General features: G+C 43.2%; 2 protein-coding genes across 2 annotated transcripts in view; both read right to left on the bottom strand.

Moving 5' to 3' along the window:
- LOC309701482 (uncharacterized protein) overlaps nt 1-23,944 on the bottom strand; it is a 2,150,955-nt gene that overhangs the window by 998,589 nt on the left and 1,128,422 nt on the right. The gene's annotated exons all lie outside the window — the stretch shown is intronic.
- Nucleotides 1-23,944, bottom strand: part of LOC309701490 (NLR family CARD domain-containing protein 3-like) — a 346,993-nt gene that overhangs the window by 118,775 nt on the left and 204,274 nt on the right. The window lies entirely within an intron of this gene.

The raw sequence follows: 23,944 nt of genomic DNA, 5'->3' as shown, positions 1-23,944 counted from the left end.
GCTGCTATTGTGTGTGTGGATAATAGCAAACACTGAAATACATTTTTTGCATGCAGCAATGAATTTTGTTCACTCAAATTCAGCTTTTCTTCGCTCAAAATAAATTTCTCCTCAAAATGCAACACTTGCACCTGCAAATTTTTTTTACGTGCGCTCAGAATAGTGGCACAAAAATAACGCCATAGCTGTGAGACCAGTGCTCAGGGAGCGTCTACAAAGTGCAACACTGAAAGAACATCACACACTCATTTGCTTCCAGCACTTTCACACAAACATCTACTGTCATTATTGTCACCAAACTCTGTGGATCCTTTATTGCAAATTCAAATGGGATCAAATGGTCAGACAAAAGAGGGTTATGAGGAAATATGATGAAATGTTGTGTATTAGCAGCAAGTTATTGAATCATTTTCCTCAGAAACCAAACAAAATGATTGACAAACATGTTTTTACAAACTCAGTGTTGGACTTGGATCAGCAGGATAAGCTGATGTTTAAAGGCATTTGAGTCTCGCTGTATGAGAGTCCAGTTCTTACTCAATATTTATGGATGATGTTCTTTCAGTGTTGCACTTTGTAGACGCTCCCTGAGCCTCACAGCCAGCTGCACATGGACCAGCTGACATTACCCAGCATTAGAGGCGGCTGTAAAAAATTCATGTTCCCATTTAAATGGTTTTAATTTGAATAAAACGATGTTGATTCATTCAATCCTGAATCGATGTTTAATATAAATGTATTTTGCAAGAATCTCAGGTTAAAGCTCACAAACTATTTCAACAAGCAGCAAACAGATAAAACAGTAAATGAGAGCAGCTAAACACACAAAGATGGAAACACAGAGCGTGGATCGTTCACTCGACGGCACGTACACGGACACGCCGTCGGGGCTGAAAGTGGACAGCTCACAGATCCTGAAGCTGCAGGTTTCATCTGTCTCCAACCAAAACTGAGTGAAGCAGCAGCAAAAGAAGATCCAAACTCTGCTTCACGTTTGATCAATATGCTCATGAATTCTCTCTGACTTTGGCTGTTCCTGCCTGCACAGCTCTCTCTCTCTCAGTGTACTCCAAGAACAGCTTCAAACATCTGTTTCTGCATCATTCACTGTTTATTAGCCACCAGTCTGCTGTTGTGTTCAGTGCTGTCGGCCTCTGACAGTAAAGCCTCATTTCTGCTGTTCCATGGAAACTTTTTAAAATGATGACAGATTACAAACTCTCAGCTGTGTCTGTAATCAAACCTCTGTAACTTTGCTTCACTTCAGCAGCATCAGCTCATGTTCACATGTTGATTCATGGTTTGCTTCAGTTTTTGATCGACTGCAGAATATTTTGAAGGTTATCTGCTATAAAAAGCCAGAAGAGGAAAATCTGCTTCATGTGTTTCTGTTTGATCCTCAGTGACTTTGACACAAAGGCCTCTGCTGTGATGATCACACCTCTGATCAAGTCTCACAGTGTCACAACTGATAAATGATCAGAGTTAGAATATTTCTGACTGTCTGCTGTGTGCCGTGACCTTTGACCTGCTAAAGACAGTCAGCTGTGGATTATTCATTGTTGTGTCTGATACTTAGAACTGTGAGGAAGAAGCTACACAGTTAATCAGGGTCCCCTCTCTCTGAATCAGGAAAGGTGGGCAGGCCGCGTGTGGGCCGCGGGCCATACGTTGAGTATCACTGTTTGAAATGTGAACATTGTTCTGCTGCAGTCAATGGACTAAACCAGAGAAGAAGAAAACAGACTTTACCATGAAGATCCTCAGTGTGGATCAGTATAATATCAGCCTGATGTCTGCAGTTTAGTGTCAGCACAACTTTCACATCATATTCATCTCAGCACAACTAAAACATGCTGACTGACCTCAGAGTTTCAAATCGACATCGTGGATTCTCCAGGAAACCACACAGATGCTTCACTCCTGGATCCTTCAGGTTGCTGTAGGTTCCACTCAGGTCCACCTCTGTGGGATACGAGGGGTTGGACTTCAGCGCTGCTGCCAGATAATCAAGGCCAATATCTGACAAACCACAGACACTGTATAAAGAATGAAAGATGTAAGTTTATTAGACAAAGAGCTTGAAATCATTCAGTGTTTCATCATCTGTTCAGAGCTGAAGAAGGTTCAGAATGTAGAAGTTTAGAAAATGGAAACTCCAAACAGCTGAAGCCAACAGGAAGCAGCTTCAAACAAACACAACAAGAGAAAAAACTCTGAATGTTTCACATTAAAGTCGTACATTTCTCATAAAAACAGGACAAAGACTTGAAAAAGTCGTGTTTTTCCTTCCAGGAACCACATGGCTTCACTTTTAAAGGTGAAGTGTGACAGAAATGGACATATTTGAAGTCCAACACCTTTTTCCAGTCACATTATTAAAGCAGACAAACTACAAGCTCATTTTCATTCCAACAAGTCATCTTCTGACCTGGACTAACAACACTGGTCTCTATGTGCAGCTGGCTGTGAGACCAGTGCTCAGGGAGCGTCTACAAAGTGCAACACTGAAAGAACATCACACACTCATTTGCTTCCAGCACTTTCACACAAACATCTACTGTCATTATTCATGTTCCTGCTCCTGCCGTCCCATTTCACAAGCCTTGCACTTCCGGCCTTTGCGGTCTTTGAGTACGCGGCCCTTGAGGACCGTTAAGGCTTCAGACCCTGAATTGTGATACAGCCAGTGAGTACTTTCATAGGCTGCATCCTCCTGAGGACCCGGCCTTCACGGTCTATGTGGGCCGGGTCCTCCGAAGGTCGGGTAGGCCGGAAGTGCGAGGCTGTAATATCAGACGGTCTAGCCTTCTGATTAGCATCACCGCTGTCTCGGTGGAGTTTAATAACCTCGGCCGTCTGCTCCTTGCTATCTAAAATATAACAGGACACTGGTGGATGACGTCAGTGCGCACACACAGTGTTTACACACATCTTCAACCTTTCCCTCTCTCTGTCTGTAGTCCCAGCCTTCTTCAAAATGGCCACCATCGTCTCTGTACCCAAATCCTCCACCATCTCATCATTGAACTTCTGGCGACCTGTAGCCCTGACCCCCATTGTGAGCAAATGCTTCGAGAAGCTGGTCAGGGACTTCATCTGCTCTGCACTACCCGACTCACTGGACCCTCTACAATTTGCATACCGCCACAAGAGGTCCACTGATGATGCCATAGCCCTGACACTACATACTGCCCTGTCACACCTGGAGAAGAGAGACACGTATGTGAGAATGCTGTTTGTAGATTACAGCTCAGCATTCAATACCATCGTTCCCTCAAAGCTGGACAGGAAACTGCAGGATCTAGGACTGAGCAGCTCCCTCTGCAGCTGGATTCTTAACTTCCTGTCTGACAGATGCCAAGTGGTCAGACTGGGCAGCATCAACTCATCCCCCCTCACACTGAACACTGGTGCTCCACAGGGGTGTGTACTGAGCCCTGTCCTGTACTCACAGGAGAGGGCGGAGTACAGTTTGCGGACGACACTACAGTGGTGGGTCTTATCACCAATGGTGATGAGACGGCTTACAGGGAGGAGGTCAGCGCCCTGACCCACCGGTGTCAAGACAACCATCTCACCCTCAACGTCGCAAAGACAAAGGAGTTGATAGTGGACTTCCGGAGGTGCAGAGAAGTACACACCCCATCACCATCAATGGTGCTGCTGTGGAGAGTGAGCAGCTTCCGCTTCCTTGGTGTACATCTGGCTGACGATCTTACGTGGTCAGTACTAGGGCTGCACGATTTTGCATAAAATGAGAATCACGATTTTTTTGCTTAGAATTGAGATCACGATTCTCTCACGATTTTCTTTTCCAGTATAAATATTTATTGCACTTATTAACTGCACATCAACTTCGTAACAGTTGAGACTGAACATAAAAACAATAAATAAACATAAAAACAACAAATGTCTCACGTTTTGTTGTTGCCGCAAAATGTTGTACTGCTTGAAATTCCGTCTCCACCGTTGCTCCACACTGCGTGTATAGAGCAGGTAGTGCAACAATAGAAAAATAGTTGCGGGACGGCACTGTGTAGCGTTTGTCTAGGGTGTTGATCATTTTCCTAAATCCCTCGTTTTGCACAGTGTTGATGGGAGCCATATCTTTGGTCAGGTGATAAGTGATAGCCTCCCTAATTTCTTTGTGCCTGCGGGAGTTCGACGTGTATAGGGAAGCGCTGTATAAGGTTCCCGTTATTGATGTTTGGGTTGTTGACCGGGACGGATTTTCTCCTGTTACTTTCGTCATCCCTGACGTGCTCTCCGTGGTTTTTTCCCTGCTAATTTTCGCAGCCAGCTTCTGTACCACGTGGTATAAGGCTCCGCCCTTGTCATTTGTTGAGCAGGAAGAGTGAGCGCTTGTTTTCATGCAGATTACGTCCCGGATCTAAATGCGGTACAATCGTCGTCGTCTTTTCTCTCTCTCTTTTTTTTTAAATCGTTGTAATTTGGAAATGAGATCGCACATAAGTATGAATTGAGATCGCGATTTTCTAACGATTAATCATGCAGCCCTAGTCAGGACACATAAACAAAACAGTGAAGAAGGCGCAGCAGCGCCTCTTCTTTGTCAGGAGACTGAAAAGATTCGGCATGAGCCCCCGCATCCTCAGGACCTTCTATCGCTTTGCCATTGAGAGCATCCTCACCGGATGCATCACCACCTGGTACGGCAACAGCACCGCTTACAACCGCAAAGCTCTCCAGCGAGTAGTGCGGTGTTCTGAACGGATAATTGGAGGTGAGCTTCCCTCCCTCCAAGACATCTACAGGAAGCGCTGCCTGAGGAAAGCGGGGAGGATCATCAAGGACTCCAGTCCCCCCAGCCATCAACTGTTCAGACTACTTCCATCAGGAAGGAGGTTCTGCAGCATCCGGTCCCCAACCAGCAGACTGAGAGAGCTTTTTCCACCAGGCCATCAGACTGCTGGACACTTCATAGACACCTCACCTTCACTACTGGAACTTCAACATTATGCACTCCACACTGTATATAAATGCCACTTGTTTTGCACATGTCCAACTACCAACCTCTGTATATTTTATTTTATTGTTTACTCTATTTAATTTCCATATAACTCTCAGATTTAGCCGTTCTTCTATTTTGCTTGTTCTTATGTTATTGTATTTTTGCACACCTCTGTTGCTTGTGAAGCTCGCACACAAGAATTTCACTCGCATGTACTGTACCAGTGTACCTGCACATGTGATGTGACAGTCAAAGTGATTTGATTTCAGCCGCCATAACCCCCGCAGTACACTGACTTCATTTACTGAGGTTATATTCATCAGGTTTTTATTTCCTGATGTTCGTATGTGTCCTGCGTGTTTCAGTCGCCAATTCTGAATTATAACTAACATAAAAACATGTTTAAGGAGGAGAGAAAGCAAATAAATCCGATTAACATCTGATCTTTGTGTTTTTGTTCAGTAATCAGCGTGACCTGCGTATAAACGCATAAAAGAGATAACGTTGGTGTTTCATGTAGTAACTGCTGGCTTTAACTGTACAAAGGTTGTTCGACACTATGACACACATACAGACTTCATGATGTTCGGCTAATATTTTAATTGTGAATATTAATCACGAGGGTAAACGGCCCTGTACACCACGGAGCGAGGTCAGCATGTCCACGATATCTTCAGCTCTCTGAGTTAACCCAGAGTTTCCCAGCTGACTAATCTAACTGTCATCTACGAATATGTCACGGCTCATATCAATATGATTTTACAGAAAATCATCCTTTTTACTGCCAACTATTCCAGAGACGTGAAAATCTACAGCATAAAGAACAAAAAATATAGCAGTCTAACGCAACACTGTAACTGAGATGAACCGTCTGTTTGTCGCAGATCAAAGTGGAATGAATGTGATTGGTTGAACAGGTGTCCGTGATCTGTGTTTTCTGCATTTTCATCAGCGTAAGAGACTCAGCAGCAGATTAGAATAACATTTATACGTTTAATAAATCATAAATCATACACAAAACGATCAAACCTGTTCCAACAGTTTGAGTTTGTGTTCCCTCAGCTGCAGACTCGCTGCTGTTTAAATGTTTGAGAGGAAGATTAGATATAAACAAACGTCAAACATAGACTCAGTCTGCGTTCACATTTGATATGAGGCCAGCACGTACAGTGGCTGTGTCCTGTTTTAAGATCGTATATGTAAAATTGTTGTCTGACCTGGAGTCCGTGGTTACCATGGTTACTGCATAAGCAGCTGTAATGTAAACAGCTGGCACAGCGGAAACCTACCGGCGACATGAGGTTTGTCATTGCAACAGAACTGTCTGAATGGTTAACTGACGTTAACTTGGATAAATTATAGTTAAGCAGTCTCACAGATAACACCCACGGAGCTGTGTGACTGTTCACCACTACACTGAAATCAGCAGGCTATTACTGAAATACACGTGCTATCCGGTTGTTCAGTGATGACGCGACGAATCCTACTTCCGGGTCTAAAGTAGTCTGCGTTTAATATGGCTTTTGTGTTGTTAACATGTTTAATGTTTTGTATTTTCTTCTATTTGATCTCAAAAAGCTCCTAAAACAGTCAGCGACCACTGTTGACCTCCCTCGGCTTTTATTACCGCTAATCATTTATTTAAGCTCAGTTTTTAAAACCTTAGGATGTAACTACAGCCCAGCCCATGCAGCAGTATATGAATGACTAACCTCGTATTGTGGATGGATTATCTCAGTTGTTCTCCTGGCTGAAGTTTGGTCCTTTTACAGCATCCTGCCATGCGATTACATTTGTTCCTGACCACCGAGAACACTCACATTAACTTTTATCGAGTGGAAAAAAAGTTAGCTTGTTTATATTATGCTAACATAGCTGTGTCGCTAGCGGTCACGTAGCACATCATTATATACCAGCTAGCCCAACTTCAGTAACCCTACAAACGTCACTGCTGTTTAGTTTTCTGTCTTCATTTATGCTGGAAGTGATAGCAGAGCTGTACGTTTGAATTTGTTTCCAAAACCCCGCAGTCAGGACATGCTATATTGTATTTAGATAGAAGCTAGCGAGCTAACTCCCTGCTAACTTCTAACTCCGTTAATTGTCATAAATTCCGTTTTCATGGATGCCTGGATGTTAAACTCAATTGTTACACCTGGTAGAGCAGAACGCTGATCATTTTATTAAAGATGAAAGACTTTAGACAGTTTTTCAACTCTCAGTAATCCCATAGTGATCGTTTGATATATGGACCTGCAGCGGAGTTTAGACCCAGACACGGCTAGTGACGTCAGACTGAACAACCGGATATCATAAACTATGATATAAATAGGGAGGTCCTATTAACATGTTTAGTTTTACAGGACACCTTCCTGCCTTTAGTCTCATTCATGAGCAGTATTAGTTTTCTTCTAACATCCAGAAGTCTGCATGATGTGTTTCATAGTTTCTAACAAGCCTTTGACAGGTAAACATAACATGACCGAAACACACACAAACAAACAAAAACAATCACACAAATTATATGTTAACCTCGTTTATTTTTAGTTAAGTAAACTCTAAAAATTCTAACAGATCGCTGGTGCTTAGAATACAGTTGAATAACTATTAAAAACCAGATGATGTAATATTTCTGCCCAGGTTGCAGTCTGAACACGCTGTTGCAAGCTCTGCTCCTCTCAGTGGAAATACGCCGTCTCTTTCCTCTTTGTATAAAAACATTTTAAAAGTCAGTTTAATCTCAAAATTCACTGTTAAATCCAAAACACACCAGATAAAGAAAAGCGAACGGTTCAGTCTAACACAGTGAACCATTAAACTTCAGTAAAACTATGAAGTTATGACGTCTTGATGCATTCTCAATCATCCAGGGAAGTAAGTGAAAAGGGAAAGACCATCTCTGAATCGAGGAGGAGCCTAAGGGTACATCTGTCACCATCTTACAATGCTGTGATTGCAGCCGTTCTCCAACTCTCTGTGAATGGGACTCATGGACATTGATCAGTGGTTGTTGATCAATGGCTGTGACAGTTTGCATAATTCTGATTAATGAACTGACCTCCCAGCCCATTGTTCCTTCAGTGGGCTGGTTTCAGTCATTATGCAAATGTACTGTTTATAAGATTGAAACCTGCAGTCAGCTGAGACTGAAGAAGTCACCTGGATGATGACGAAACAAAACGCTACGTCCAGATGAACAGAATCAACTTTTGGAGACATGCAGTTTAACCTCAGCCAAACCGATTTGCTCAGTTGTAAATAAAACAGCGAAGTAAACGTGACCCGACAGACAGAACCTGAGTGAATTAAGTCCAGCGTTTAACCATTGAGAGCTAAAACTCAGCTGAGGTTTCAAAGCTGTGTGATTGGACATCAGCTGCTGATAAAGCTGGTTCGCCTATAAAGTGCTCTGTAGGGAAACAAGCTTCAGCAGCTCTGCGCTCGGGAAAAAAAACTATATTTACTTATCTTGTGCAGAAAAATGTGACATTGCGTTATATCGAGCACCGGCTGCCCAGTTAAACTGTGACTATCACCAGGTCACGTGGGCGCGTTTCTTGAATTAGCAGCAGGTGTTAAACAGCTGACAGGTGAGGAGGAGGATGCATGCAGGTAAACTGAGGGCCTGTTGAGCTGATCGCTGGTGTCCTGAGAAACACGTCAGCTCGTTCTTTATGTTACAGAAGCACAGAGACACAAGGCGGAAAAAGACGGTGAAAATGAGAATCTGCAAATGCAACATGTGGAACACGGACAGTGGAATATGTAAACAAACTGGGTAACGTAACCCCCCCCAAAAAAACCCCAAAAACAGTTAAGCTGGAACACCGGGGCTGTGAGCTCGGTGCTCTCTGTCAGCTGACTGTTAGCAGAGCGAGTGAAATCTCTGAAAACATCTGAGCACTTTTGCAAACACGTTCTATGTTGACAACCTGACCAGACGTGTGAAGATTACGCTGCGACAGTCGCGGCTAAAACACTGTTAAAAGTGTAGCTGGTGACAGAAAAACAGGATATTTTATAACTTTACACCACCATTGCTGACGGTGATTTGAAATGCATTCTGGGATACCTGGCTGCCCCAAGGCCACACAAGCAATCGATTATCTAGGATCGACCTGTCTTGACTTACTTTGCACGGCAACCAATCAAATGCTAGAGAAGCTGCAGTGGCAGCGTTAACCCCGCCCACTTAGTTTGATGGGTGAGGCTGACAGATAAAATGATTTCAAGTTGAGACATGAAGGGGACAAAAGTGCCAAAATGAATTAAATAAATACATCATTAAATAATTAATTAAAACTGTCAATACTTATTTAAATGTGTTGTAAATATTTATTTAATTATTTCCAATTTTAATTAATTATTGCCACATTTAATTAATTATTTAATGGTGTATTTAATTATTTCATTATGGCAGTCCTGGCGTTCCACAGCACCGTGCCATAAGGCAAAAGTGATAACTGGCTCGGGGACCAGGTCCCCAGATCTTAATCCAATTGAGAATTTGTGGTCAATCCTCAAGAGGCGGGTGGAGGAAACAAAAACCCACTAATTCTGACAAACTCCAAGAAGTGATTATGACAGAATGGGTTGCTGTCAGTCAGGATTTGACTGAGAGCACGCCCAGTCGAATTGCAGAGGTCCTGAAAAAGAAGGGCCAACACTGCAAATACTGACTGTTTGCATAAATGTCATGTAATTGTCAATAAAAGCCTTTGAAACGTATGAAGTGCTTGTCATTATATTTCAGTACATCACAGACACAACTGAAACAAAGATCTAAAAGCAGTTTAGCAGCAAACTTTGTGAAAACTAATATTTGTGTCATTCTCAAAACTTTTTGGCCACGACTGTACTTTCTTCTCACATGTCCATCACTCCTACTCTCGCCTGGATTATTTTTTGGTCAGCAGCTCACTGCTGAGTGACATCTCAGACACTGAGATGAAGACTTTGTTAAATATTTTTAAAAAAGAGTGGACTTAGGAAATACTGAACAAAATACCCCAAAAATTTGAACACAGTAACAAATTTGGTTGATTTTTAGCTAACCAGTTAAAAATAAATAAAGAAAAAACAACTATATGTGCTGTTAAAGATGATCTGGGAACACAATGTATGACCTGAAAGAATGAACAACATTTTTAGGGATTTCTATGAAACTTTATATTCACCACAAATAAACGCGTCTAAAAAAAGACATTTATTAGTTTCTTGACAGCGTAACTCTTCCAAAATTACTAGACAGTCAAGCAATGTCAGTGGATTCACCAGGTGACGCCGGGTGAACTCCAGGAAGCCCTGATAAGTATGCCCAATAATAAGGCTCCAGGTCCAGATGGCAGAATTCTACAAAGAATTCTGGACGATTCTGGCACCAGTTTTTTACAGAACGTTGTTGGAAATCAAAGAAAAGGGCAGACTTCCATCAAATATGAATTCTGCAAACATTAGTCTCCTGCTAAAACCAGGCAAAGACCCTGTACATCCCTCAAGCTATCGTCCAATATCACTTATAAATGTAGACCTTAAAATAATCTGCAAAGCTCTCTCAAAGAGATTAGAGAAAATAACCCCCCTCTTAATTCATCCTGACCAAACTGGTTTCATAAAAGGTCGGCACTCATCAACAAATACACATAGATTACTTAGTTTCATAGACTACTCATGCAGTAAAAACATCGAAACTACAATATTTTCTTTAGATGCAGAAAAAACGTTTGACAGAGTTAACTGGAAATGTTTATTTCCAACTTTACACAAATTTGGTTTTGGAAACTCTTTCAAAAATATTACACAACAGCTTGTGTCAGAACAAATGACCAAACATCCTCCAGCTTCTGCATTTCTGAATAACAAATCTTGGACTCACCGAGCCTTTCTGCAGTTCCTCACAGCTGGAATCAGTCTCTGTCGTCCCTCTGCTGATGTGTTGTACTTCTGCAGGTCCAACTCATCCAGAACCTCCTCTGACATCTGCAGCATGAAGGCCAGAGCTGAGCACTGGATCATAGTGAGTTTCTTCTTTGATCTGTTCTCTGACTTCAGGAACTCTTGGATCTCCTGGTGTAATGAGAGGTCGTTAATCTCCATCAGACAGTGGAAGATGTTGATGCTTCTGTCAGGAGAGATTTTAAGCTTCTTGTTATTCTTCAGGTTCTTGATGACACTCTGGATGGTTTCTGGACTGTTCTCTGTCTGACCCAGCAGACCTCCTAAGAGTCTCTGGTTGGACTCCAGACAGAGGCCATGAAGGAAGCGAACAAACAGGTCCAGACGACCATTTTTACTCCTGAAGGATTTTGTTAGTGTTTCCATCAAAAAATCATCCAGAGATGACTCTTTGTATTTTTTTCCCAAGAAGTTCTTCAGCACCTCTGACTTCCTGTTGGTGAAACAGTGGAACATGTAGACTGCAGCCAGAAACTCCTGGATGCTCAGATGAACAAAGCAGTAGACTGGTTTCTGGAAGATCACACACTCTCTTTTGAAGATCTCTGTACAAACTCCTGAGTACACCGAGGCCTCTGTCACATCCAGACCACACTGCTCCAGGTCTTCTTGGTAGAACATGATGTTTCCTTTCTCCAGATGTTCAAACGCCAGCCTCCCCAGCTTCAGAAGAACTTCCCTGTCAGCCTCCGTCAGCTCCTGTGGACTCGTCTCATGTCCCTCGTGGTACTTGTTCTTCTTCCTCTTTGTCTGAACCAGCAGGAAGTGTGAGTACATGTCAGTCAGGGTCTTGGGCAGCTCTCCTCTCTGCTCTGTAGTCAACATGTGCTCCAGAACTGTAGCAGTGATCCAGCAGAAGACTGGGATACTACACATGATGTGGAGGCTCCTGGATGTCTTCATGTGGGAGATGATTCTGCTGGACAGCTCTTCATCACTGAATCTCCTCCTGAAGTACTCCTCCTTCTGGGCGTCAGTGAAGCCTCGTACTTCTGTTAGCCTGTCAACACATGTAGGAGGGATCTGATTGGCCGCTGCAGGTCGGGAAGTTATCCAGACGAGAGCCGAGGGAAGCAGATTCCCCTGGATGAGGTTTGTCAGCAGCTGGCTGACTGATGACTTCTGTGTGACATCAGACAGCAGCTTCCTGTTGGTGAAATCCAATGAAAGTCTGCTTTCATCCAGGCCGTCAAAGATGAACAAAAGCTGAGAGACAGCCAGCTTCTCTGCTGTGACCTTCTGTAATGTTGGATGGAAAACATGGAGCAGCTCCAGAAGACTGTACTGCTCCTCTCTGATCAGGTTCAGCTCCCTGAATGAAAGCAGAACCACCACACTGACATGTTGGTTCTCCAAGCCCTCTGCCCAGTCCAGAGTGAACTTCTGCACTGAGAAGGTTTTTCCAACACCAGCCACGCCGTTGGTCAGAACCACTCTGATGGGTCTCTGTTGGTCAGGTAAGGCTTTAAAGATGTCCTGGCACCTGATTGGAGTGTCATGGAGGGCGTCCATCTTGGAAGCTGTCTCCAGCTGCCTCACCTCATGTTGGCTATGAACCTCTTCACTCTGTCCCTCTGTGATGTAGAGCTCAGTGTAGATCCTGTTGAGGAGGGTTCTACTTCCTGTTTCATCACTTCCTTCAGTCACACGTTCACATCTCCTCCTCAGACTGATCTTATGTTCATCTAAAACCTCCTGCAGACCAACATCTGCTGAAAGAAAGAAAAACAGAAAGAAAACTCTTCAATGTCTGAACAACAACAAGAAGTCCAGTTTTCAGAAATGAGTCCATCAGCAGACAGATGTTCAGTCTTACTTTGTACACAGCTGCTCTGACTGGCTGTCTGCAGTCCAGCTCTGCTTCTGGATCTTTCTCCACACTGGGGACAGGACCAGTCTCCTGATGAAGCAGACTGGTCCCAGTATGAGGAGATGCACTGTCTGCAGAACCAGTGTCCACAGCTGGTAGAGACTGGATCCTTCAGGACGTCCTGACACAAAGCACAGCAGGACAGCTGCTCCTCCTCACAGACACCACTCCTCTTCCTCTTCCTCCCTCTGTGAACACATTTCTTTATCACTAAAATCATTGACTGTCAGTGACAAACATCCAGATTTGATGACACTGTGCAGAAGCTCTGATGGTCACAGAGAAAAGTCAAAGTGGAGAAACTTGTGTTTGAGTTCAGAATCCAAGTTTCCTTTGCTGTTCCTGCCTGTCTTATTAAACACAGAGTGATCAGCCTACAAACTCCACAGTAAAAGCCTTCATCACAGAGCTGATTATGTCCTTCACTGGATGTACTGGAAGTTTGGGATCCATCACTCTGAACTGACCTTTGACCTCCTCTAAAAACTGTTGTGGAGCAGCGGTGTCACATTCAGAGCTTTCAGCTTTATTTTGAAAGAGTTCAGTCATCAGGAAGTGAACTTCTGGGTTCTGATTTTCTTTCTATTGTTTTACAGAAGTGAAGAAGAAGAACTAAAAGCTTTGAAATGATCTGAGTGATATTTTTGAACATTGCCACCAAATTGAGTTCAGCCTCCAGCAGTAACTTTGTTTCATGATGCCTCCCTGATGATGTGATGTTTGATTACAAACCTGTTTATGTGTTAGACATTAATCACATGAACACAGGCAGAAAAAAGAAGCCAATGAAACAAATGACAGAAACGTGTTCATTCACTGCCATGATCCATATTTTATATGTACAGATGTTTGTAAAGAACACTTGTGCAGCGCTTTGTTCTGAGTATCTGCTGTCAGCACACAGTGCAGCAATAACTACAACCACACGTTTCTGTAGATCCTGAACATCAGCCTGGAGGAATCTGACCTCAGGTCTGCACACAGAGGAGCTTCACCTCTGGGATGATGCTGGCTTCAGCTCCTTCTACAATCAGGCAGAAGCTTCTGCACCATCAGGACACAAACAGAGAGGAGCTTCTATCCTCAGACCATCCAAGTCCTAAATCAGAACATGCTCCCCTCATAGCATCACCATCAGGGTTTAAACAGGACCTTACATCATGTTCTTGTCTCACTGTCATATTTCAGATCATACCTGATTCATTATGACGTCACACGCTGCTACACTGATCCTGCTGCTTCATTACTGCTGATATTACTCTGCTCACTCTGTTCAGTTACTCTGTTTACATCACTTTGCTCATTTGCTTTGTTCTGCTTGCACTGCTCTGTCAGTACATGCTGTGCTAATGTGGCACAAAGCACTTTAACATTACATCTGCACAATGTTTCATTATTTCATTTAATGATTGTTTCTAATGTTTTGTCCAGTCACAGGAGCAGCTCAGCACATTTCACTGTGTTGTACGTGTATGACGATGCCTGTGACAAATAAACAGCCTCGGACTCTTCAATCTTCTGCATTTCTTTGGAGATCAGCTCAGTGGCCTGTTGAGACCATCTTTCTGTTTCTGATGACTCAGTTCAGATTATTATCCTGATACTTTCTTTTAAAATGTGATGAAATCATTTATCTGATGTTCTGACACAAATACACCAAAACAATCCCAAACAGCACAAACCACCACGTTACACACAGTGTAATAAAAATACAGGCAACTACAAATAAAAACACTTTAAAATATAAACTAAAATTACAAAGTGGTCACAGAATTTCAAACACCCGTAAATGAGTCAGCAGCTCTCTTACATGGTCAGCTGAGCTCCATGATTGAAGAACATTGTTGCTGCAGGTTCATGACTGAAGACTGGAGGAAATATTCCTTTGGACCAGTCACTCCTCATAGACACACAGCTGGATGCTGGAGACTGTGACCTCTGACCTCTGCAAACACAAACACATCACATGAATTACTGATTAATCTCTGTTTAAAATCTTTTAAGCAGCTGCAAACACACAAACTGGATGATGTGATGGTTTCTGTCAGTAATAGTTGTCTCAGATTAGAGTACAGACGGCTGCAGAGACGTTCACAGCAGCAGAGAAGAAATCATTACCTTGGATTGCATCACTACTACGATTGATACTAGCATTATCGTACCCGGACCACCATTAGGAATCATTTATGATGTCACTGGTAGAACACATTTATAGAAACAACCTTTGAACTCTGAGTCAGCAGCTCTCTTACATGGTCAGCTGAGCTCCATGATTGAAGTTCACTGTTGCTGCAGGTTCATCACTGAAATATGGAGGAAGTCTTTCTTTGGACCAGTCACTCCTCACAGACACACAGCTGGATACTGGAGACTGTGACCTCTGACCTCTGCAAACACAACCACATTGCATTCATTTCACATCAATTAGTACACCACAAAAGGCATGCAAGAAACACAGTATGAAGGCAAACTTCTGGCTTCAATAACATTCAACAGGTCAGGTGGAAACTTTTCTCAGATTTGATTCATGTTTTTATAGAACGATCCAGCTAAAAAAAATATACCATTAGGTCAGGGGTCAGCAACCTTCAGGACCCAAAGAGCCATTTGGAGCCAGTTTCCACGCAAAAGAAAACACTGGGAGCCACAAATACTTTTTGACGTCTAGAATGAAGATAACACTGTATATACTGTTTTTTACCTTTATGCTTTGTGTGAACAACTAAGGTGTGTTGCTTATGAAATCCATGAAGTGCTACAGAGAAAATTACATGTTATTTATGTAATGAACACATTTGAACTCTTAAAGAAATATAACCAAAGGAAAGACACCCAGCTGAACTAAAATGATGTAGCAAACAAAAACTGCTGTGAGCCGCCACCCTTATATCTCCTTTGGGCTTTTGGAGCCTTGACCTGACTTTTAAAAAACAATTGGAAAAAAAGCTCTATGCTGCTGAAAGATGAAAAATAGATATTTGCAAAATTCTGCAGGTCGGGGCTGTACGAAGTCACTTTCATCTTTACAGGACTGTAAGCTGTCGTCTGTGAGGCGTGAGCGGTGTTTGTTTTTAACATAGTTCACGGTGGAGAACAGCTGCTGACATAATGTGGATCCAAGATCCATAATTGGCCTTCCTGGGGCTGAAAGTCTCGATAAATGCACGGCGTTTCGGCGGGTACACCGGCTTCCACGAGTGTGACGCTTATTTGAACGATGAAAAAATAATAAAATATAATTTTCTTTTTATATTTCAATATCACAATAATCTTCCAATTTAGAACTACAAGTTAAAAAAGAACATAAATAAAATACACTTCAGCTAAATACTTCTAATTTATTTTCCCAAACCACGAGGAGCCGCACTGTAAGGACTAAAGAGCCGCAGGTTGCCGACCCCTGCATTAGTGTTAGTCAATGTTGCAACTGAACTGAAAAACAAAAGATTTTGGTCAGGTCCAAAGAAACAAAGTCACTATTAATACAACACAACCCCCCCAAAAAGAGCCATGTAGACCCCGGGCTCTATGGGTCTTGTGCTCGGAGCTTGTTCCTGTGCTGCCATGATTAGTGCCTCTGTGCTGTCTTTCAGTCCAGCTTTGTTCAGCCACTGGTAGGATTTCTGGATGTCAGCCACTTCCTCTGCCTGCTGGTGGTGCAAACTGTGTTGTTCTGAGTTTCATTGGACGTCTTTGTCCAAAGCACCAGACAAAGGGCAAAGTAGATGCATTTGCATCAGCAGGAAAATACACCCCAAACTAGCATCATCATTATACAACTTTAACAACTGCCACTAAATGATACTTCATACACAGACCAGTGTTAGGTTAAGTTATGATGTCACTGGCAGAACATTTATAGAAACAACCTTTGAACTCTGAGTCAGCAGCTCTCTTACATGGTCAGCTGAGCTCCATGATTGAAGAACATTGTTGGTGCAGGTTCATGACTGAAGCCTGGAGGAAATATTTCTTTGGACCAGTCACTCCTCACAGACACACAGCTGGATGCTGGAGACTGTGACCTCTGACCTCTGCAAACACAAACACATCACATGAATTACTGATTAATCTCTGTTTAAAATCTTTTAAGCAGCTGCAAACACACAAACTGGATGATGTGATGGTTTCTGTCAGTAATAGTTGTCTCAGATTAGAGTACAGACGGCTGCAGAGACGTTCACAGCAACAGAGAAGAAATCATTACCTTGGATTGCATTACTACTACGATTGATACTAGCATTATCGTACCCGGACCACCATTAGGAATCATTTATGATGTCACTGGTAGAACATTTATAGAAACAACCTTTGAACTCTGACTCAGCAGCTCTCTTACATGGTCAGCTGAGCTCCATGATTGAAGAACATTGTTGGTGCAGGTTCATGACTGAAATATGGAGGTCTGTCTTTGGACCAGTCACTCCTCACAGACACACAGCTGGATACTGGAGACTGTGACCTCTGACCTCTGCAAACACAACCACATTGCATTCATTTCACATCAATTAGTACACCACAAAAGGCATGCAAGAAACACAGTATGAAGGCAAACTTCTGGCTTCAATAACATTCAACAGGTCAGGTGGAAACTTTTCTCAGATTTGATTCATGTTTTTATAGAACGATCCAGCTAAAAAAAATATACCATTAGGTCAGGGGTCAGCAACCTTCAGGACCCAAAGAGCCATTTGGAGCCAGTTTCCACGCAAAAGAAAACACTGGGAGCCACAAATACTTTTTGACATCTAGAATGAAGATAACACTGTATATACTGTTTTTTACCTTTATGCTTTGTGTGAACAACTAAGGTGTGTTGCTTATGAAATCCATGAAGTGCTACAGAGAAAATTACATGTTATTTATGTAATGAACACATTTGAACTCTTAAAGAAATATAACCAAAGGAAAGACACCCAGCTGAACTAAAATGATGTAGCAAACAAAAGCTGCTGTGAGCCGCCACCCTTATATCTCCTTTGGGCTTTTGGAGCCTTGACCTGACTTTTAAAAAATAATTGGAAAAAAAGCTCTATGCTGCTGAAAGATGAAAAATAGATATTTGCAAAATTCTGCCTAAATATGTATTTTACCTGGTTAATGTGTGTGGCGGGGCGTGGTCTGCAGCGCCGCTGCAGGGGAGGCGGACGCACCTGAGCGGCACCCGCAATCACGCCTCGCCGCCTTAACGTCTGTGCTGTTGTGTTGGTGTGTGTCGGGCTGTGAGCTGCAAAGCTACAGCCGGCTGTGTGCGTACAGCAACCGTGTGTGAAAAGTGGTCAATAAAGAGAAGCTGAAAAGCGTGTTCATGCAAACATCGTCGGGTCTGCCGTGATATGTTTACAACGGGACTTCTGCTCCTGAACCTCTGCGCACAGCGTCTGCAGGTCGGGGCTGTACGAAGTCACTTTCATCTTTACAGGACTGTAAGCTGTCGTCTGTGAGGCGTGAGCGGTGTTTGTTTTTAACATAGTTCACGGTGGAGAACAGCTGCTGACATAATGTGGATCTGAAGATCCATAATTGGCCTACCTGGGGCTGAAAGTCTCGATAAATGCACGGCGTTTCGGCGGGTACACCGGCTTCCACGAGTGTGACGCTTATTTGAACGATGAAAAAATAATAAAATATAATTTTATTTTTTTATTTCAATATCACAATAATCTTCCAATTTAGAACTACAAGTTAAAAAAGAACATAAATAAAATACACTTCAGCTAAATACTTCTAATTTATTTTCCCAAACCACGAGGAGCCGCACTGTAAGGACTAAAGAGCCGCAGGTTGCCGACCCCTGCATTAGTGTTAGTCAATGTTGCAACTGAACTGAAAAACAAAAGATTTTGGTCAGGTCCAAAGAAACAAAGTCACTATTAATACAACACAACCCCCCCAAAAAGAGCCATGTAGACCCCGGGCTCTATGGGTCTTGTGCTCGGAGCTTGTTCCTGTGCTGCCATGATTAGTGCCTCTGTGCTGTCTTTCAGTCCAGCTTTGTTCAGCCACTGGTAGGATTTCTGGATGTCAGCCACTTCCTCTGCCTGCTGGTGGTGCAAACTGTGTTGTTCTGAGTTTCATTGGATGTCTTTGTCCAAAGCACCAGACAAAGGGCAAAGTAGATGCATTTGCATCAGCAGGAAAATACACCCCAAACTAGCATCATCATTATACAACTTTAACAACTGCCACTAAATGATACTTCATACACAGACCAGTGTTAGGTTAAGTTATGATGTCACTGGCAGAACATTTATAGAAACAACCTTTGAACTCTGAGTCAGCAGCTCTCTTACATGGTCAGCTGAGCTCCATGATTGAAGAACATTGTTGGTGCAGGTTCATGACTGAAGCCTGGAGGAAATATTTCTTTGGACCAGTCACTCCTCACAGACACACAGCTGGATGCTGGAGACTGTGACCTCTGACCTCTGCAAACACAAACATCAATAACTGATCAGTTCTCTCTGACAGCCATATGATCAGCTGATCCCTCTGTGATATTGTGTCTGCCTCATAACGCTGACAGGTCAGCCAATCATCATCCAGTTTTTCTGTCTCTGAATGAACTCAGTTTGTTCTCAGCTCTTCTCTGATTCTGCTGCACTGACTTCACTTAAACTTACAGAGTTCAGATCTTAGCAAGAAAACAAGTCAATAAAAAGCAAACTCAGATCAAACAGTTTGAACCAATCACAGATCAATGATTCTGTCATGGTTATGTTGAAATGACTAATAAAGTTAGTAGTGTTCTTACATTGTTGCTGCAGGTCCATGACTGTAAGGTGGAGGTGTTTGTGTAACTCCGTCACTCCTCACAGACACACAGCTGGATGCTGCTCCGTCCTCTTCCTCCATCTTCTTGATGTCAGGGTGGAGTTAGTCTGAGAGGTAAACACACACACTCAGAGGTGCTGTTGTGCTGGAAGCATCACACTGACGACTTTCTAATGTTGGAGCTTTGGCCCTAAAGTCCAAACCAGTTATTTTAGAGGCTCAAAGTCTTTAAAAAACACCAAAACCATCACATTATTTAATAAGTACATGATCAGGTGGATGAAGGAACTCAGTGTGTTTGGGATCATCATCATGGTGAGGAGCCCACATGTTACGGCTCCTTTGGAGAGAAGCTGAGGATCACTGCAGGAAGTGAGCTCATGAAACCAAACTGCTGTTTGTGAGCAGGATGACTCTGTTATTGGACCTGCTCTGTGTTCTACATATGATCAATACTTCAAATATCTGTAAACATCTCATCTTATATTTGTTGCACTTGGTCACATCTGTCTTTAAAAATAGATTTTTAATGTCACTGAGAGTTCTTTTCTACCTTTATTGATTTATTTTGGAATAAATTAAATATAAAGGTGCCAAAAACTGCCTGCAGCTTCTGCTCTGTGACAGGAAACTACTGTCAGGCTCAAAATGACTTCAGATTATTCATCACAGAGTGTTTATAGATCACAGGACACGTTACAGTTTTACAGCCTCACGGACATAAAACTCTTAAAGTTTGTTTCTGAAGGGATTTTCAGATCAGACCTGATGTTTCTGCCTACAGCCTGTTTACCGATATAATCAATATCAGACATCAGAGCAACAGAAACCTCGGTGATCAGGACGCCGGCACTGAGAACAGGAAGTGGCTCAAACGTCGCACTTTCATAAAGTCAGCCTGAACTCCACTCACCGAGTTTCTGTCGCCATTTTAGTTTTAAAACCCGTCGTGATAAGGGCGGGTCTTACTGTGAACCTGCGCGCTCATTGGCTAATAACTTGAGATTGACAAGTCGTTATCCAATGAGCGCGCGGCTTCTCCCAACATAAAGTAGTTTCCTTTGAAAAACCAAAGTCTGATTATTTTTGCCTCCACTGACGGAGCCTGTTGTTCCCGCCACAGAGACACAGTAATGTCAGAGCGGTGTTAACACTCAGCTGCCTCAGCACAGCTCTCACTCTCCTCCTGCTCTCTCAGCTAAACTCACTTCCTCTCTACTTACAGGAAACCAGCGCTCAGAGGAGCCGACCGGCCTCACGTTTCACCCACAGACACGAACAGCGTGGAATTATTTTATGTCATAAGAAGAAACATATTCATGTTAACACTCACCTGCCTCAGCTCCACCTTCCTCCTCCTGCTGCTCTGAACTGAGGATCAACACTTTCACTTTCACTGCTCCTCCCTAAACACAGAGGATGCTGGGACTTGTAGTTTTTACCTTGTGTGATATTTATGGATGTGACACTAAATCACAGCATGAAAACTTCCTGCAAACATGTCACAGGCGATAAAAGTTTCACATTAAAGGTGAAGTTATTTTTCTGTCTCATGTTCAATAAACAGTGAGCTGGGAAAACTGAAGAACAGACTTCAGACGTTCCCTGCAGAGTTTCTGCTGCTCGGTCGTCTGCATGTTGCTGAGACTGAGCTGATGATGAAGCTGTGACGGGTTTATGGCACGTTTGGTTCTGGAGAAGAGTTTTACTGCCGGTGCAGGTGAAATGATCAGAGGTTACAGCCTCTGGTTAAAGTGGAGGCAGCGATCAGGACGGCTGAGCAGCAGAGGTCTCGAGGGTCCTAAAGTGTAAAAGCATCAGAATCAGAATCAGAAAGGGTTTTATTGCCAAATGTTGAGCAGGTTTACAACATTAGGAAATTGCTGCGGTGCTTCAGTGCAAACATACTGCCATAAATTACGCTTAAATAGACATGAAAATAAAAATAAGAATAAGAATTAAAAGTGCTAAGTAGATAGATATATACATGATATATACATGAGTGCAGGTGGTGATCAGTGCCAAACATGGAATGATGCAGTGAACACAGCATAGGGTGTTAGTGGTGGGAACAGTCATACGGTTATTGTTCATGAGTCCAACAGCAGAGGGGAAGAAACTGTTCTTATGGTGAGAGGTTCTGGTGCGAATGGACCGGAGCCTCCTGCCTGAGGGGAGCAGGTCAAACAGACTGTGTCCAGGGTGAGAAGGGTCAGCTGAGATCCGAGCTGCACGCCCCAGTGTCCTGGAGGTGTACAGGTCCTGCAGAGATGGGAGTCTGCAGCCAATCACCTTCTCAGCAGAGCGCACAACACGCTGCAGTCTCTGTTTGTCCCTGATAGTGGCTCCAGCGTACCACACAGTGATGGAGGAGGTGAGGATGGACTCGATGATTGCAGTGTAGAACTGCATCATCGTCCGTGTTGGCAGGTTGAATTTCTTCAGCTGCCTCAGGAAGTACATCCTCTGCTGGGCTTTCTTAATGACGGAGGTGATGGTGGGCTCCCACTTCAGGTCCTGGGTGATGGTGGTACCCAGGAAGCGGAATGAGTCCACAGAGGTGATGGGGGTGTCAGTCAGGATGATGGGGGGGAGTGGAGCTGTGTGCGTCCTGAAGTCCACAATAATCTCCACTGTCTTCTGGGCATTCAGCACCAGGTTGTTGTGGCTGCACCAGGACACCAGACGTTCAACCTCCCTCCTGTAGGCAGACTCATCCCCGTCCGAGATGAGTCCAATAACGGTGGTGTCATCAGTGTTAGTAACACAAAGATCACAGAATGGGATCATCCACACAACACTAACATCTAAATCCACGGCAGGAACTCTTCCAGTGTCCTGAAAAATCTGTGTGCACGATGCTGAGATTAAAATCTGTCTGCTCATCTTAATGCAATATTTACTAAAGTCTGGTAGAAGTTTTACTGATTTCCAGTCCACTTAGAAGACGTGTGGATAGGTGGTGGGTTGTAGAGCAGACTGAAAGCTTTAAGTTCATCCTCTGATTAAAAACTCAGACCCACAGATACAGGAAGTATAACGCTGGTGTAAGACAGGAAACGGCAACACGGCAGCCATCTTTTTCCTCCCATGCTGACCAGTGTCCCAGCAGAAGCTGGGGTTTGTTAGATCCTGTTCGATCCAGAGGAAACAGGCTAAAAGAGTCGATCAGGGGGGATCATGGTTTTATTATGTGCTCGTTATGATTGAAGCTCTGGTTGTGTGTTAGAGACAGAACCTGCAGATTCCTCCACTCTGCCTCCTCCTCTGCAGGAATCAGCCTCTTGGCTGGTTTTATTCACCAACGTGAATAAAATCATCAAACTAATCCAAGTTCATTGTGAAATGCCTGAAAATGGAGGAATAAATCTGTCAGTTACCGTATAAAGTTTGAGTTTGTCAGTGTTTTACACGGAGACGGTCGTCAGATGTTGAATGTTTAGCATGAATGTTCCACATCTGGAGAAACCTTCAAGATTAAAGCCAGTGAAAAGTGAAGAGTTTCTGCAGCAGCCGCACTTCCTGCAAATCTGTTCTTTCAAAATAAAGTGAAGAGTCTAAAATTATATTCACGACAGGTTTAAAGGTGAAGGTGGTCACATGGTTTTAGTGGAATGCCTACGTGGGCGCGTCTGAGTGATTTTGATTCAGATTCGTGCAGCGTGGAGCAGTAAACACTTGTTTTTGTTCATCTGGACTCATGAATGATTCCAGTTAGCACATTTCCAGCCAATGAAACGTAACTACAGATGAAGACAAACACATTTAAGCTGCCTGACTCTCGAGTGTGGGTGCGTGTTCCCATTTTCAGTCTGTTTTAGTTTTCAGTTTAGAGGAACGCTGCAAACTCACAAAAACTTCTTTCTTGTGAGGTTTTGTTGTCAGACTGATAAAAGCAGCAGCAGCTGGTGTTTGATGAGCAGACGTGTGTTTCCTGTTCTGTAATAATCAGCTTGTTACCATCACATAATGAACTCAGCCGTGACCAATGAGGCCGTCCTTGTGCGGTTCTCTGGCGCTGATTCTGACTGTGACCTTCACCTCTGCAGGGTCGCCTCTGCTCGTGGCTGAGCTCGTGTTTGTCAGGCTGACAAAATAAAAGCTTCTTCATTTCTGTGGCTGAAGAGGAGTCTGCTCTTCTTCACCAACAGGAAGTGAAACATTTCTCACTGATTCTGAAATCTTCACTTGTCTCACAAACTCACAGTAACACACACACGGTTGTGTTTTCATATCCTTGTGGGGACATCTATTTGACATCATGCTCTCCTCAGCCTTTTACTCTAACCATTAAGACTGAATGCCTAACCCTGACCTGACTGTCCCTGACACTAAAACCACATTCTGAGTCTCACAAATGTCTTCAAACT

This window comes from Aulonocara stuartgranti (genome assembly GCF_965226115.1).
Source record: "Aulonocara stuartgranti genome assembly, chromosome: 23".
In the NCBI taxonomy this organism is placed as follows: Eukaryota; Metazoa; Chordata; class Actinopteri; order Cichliformes; family Cichlidae; genus Aulonocara; species Aulonocara stuartgranti.
Note: the sequence above shows the minus strand (reverse complement) of the source record. Positions and strands in the feature narration are given on the sequence as shown.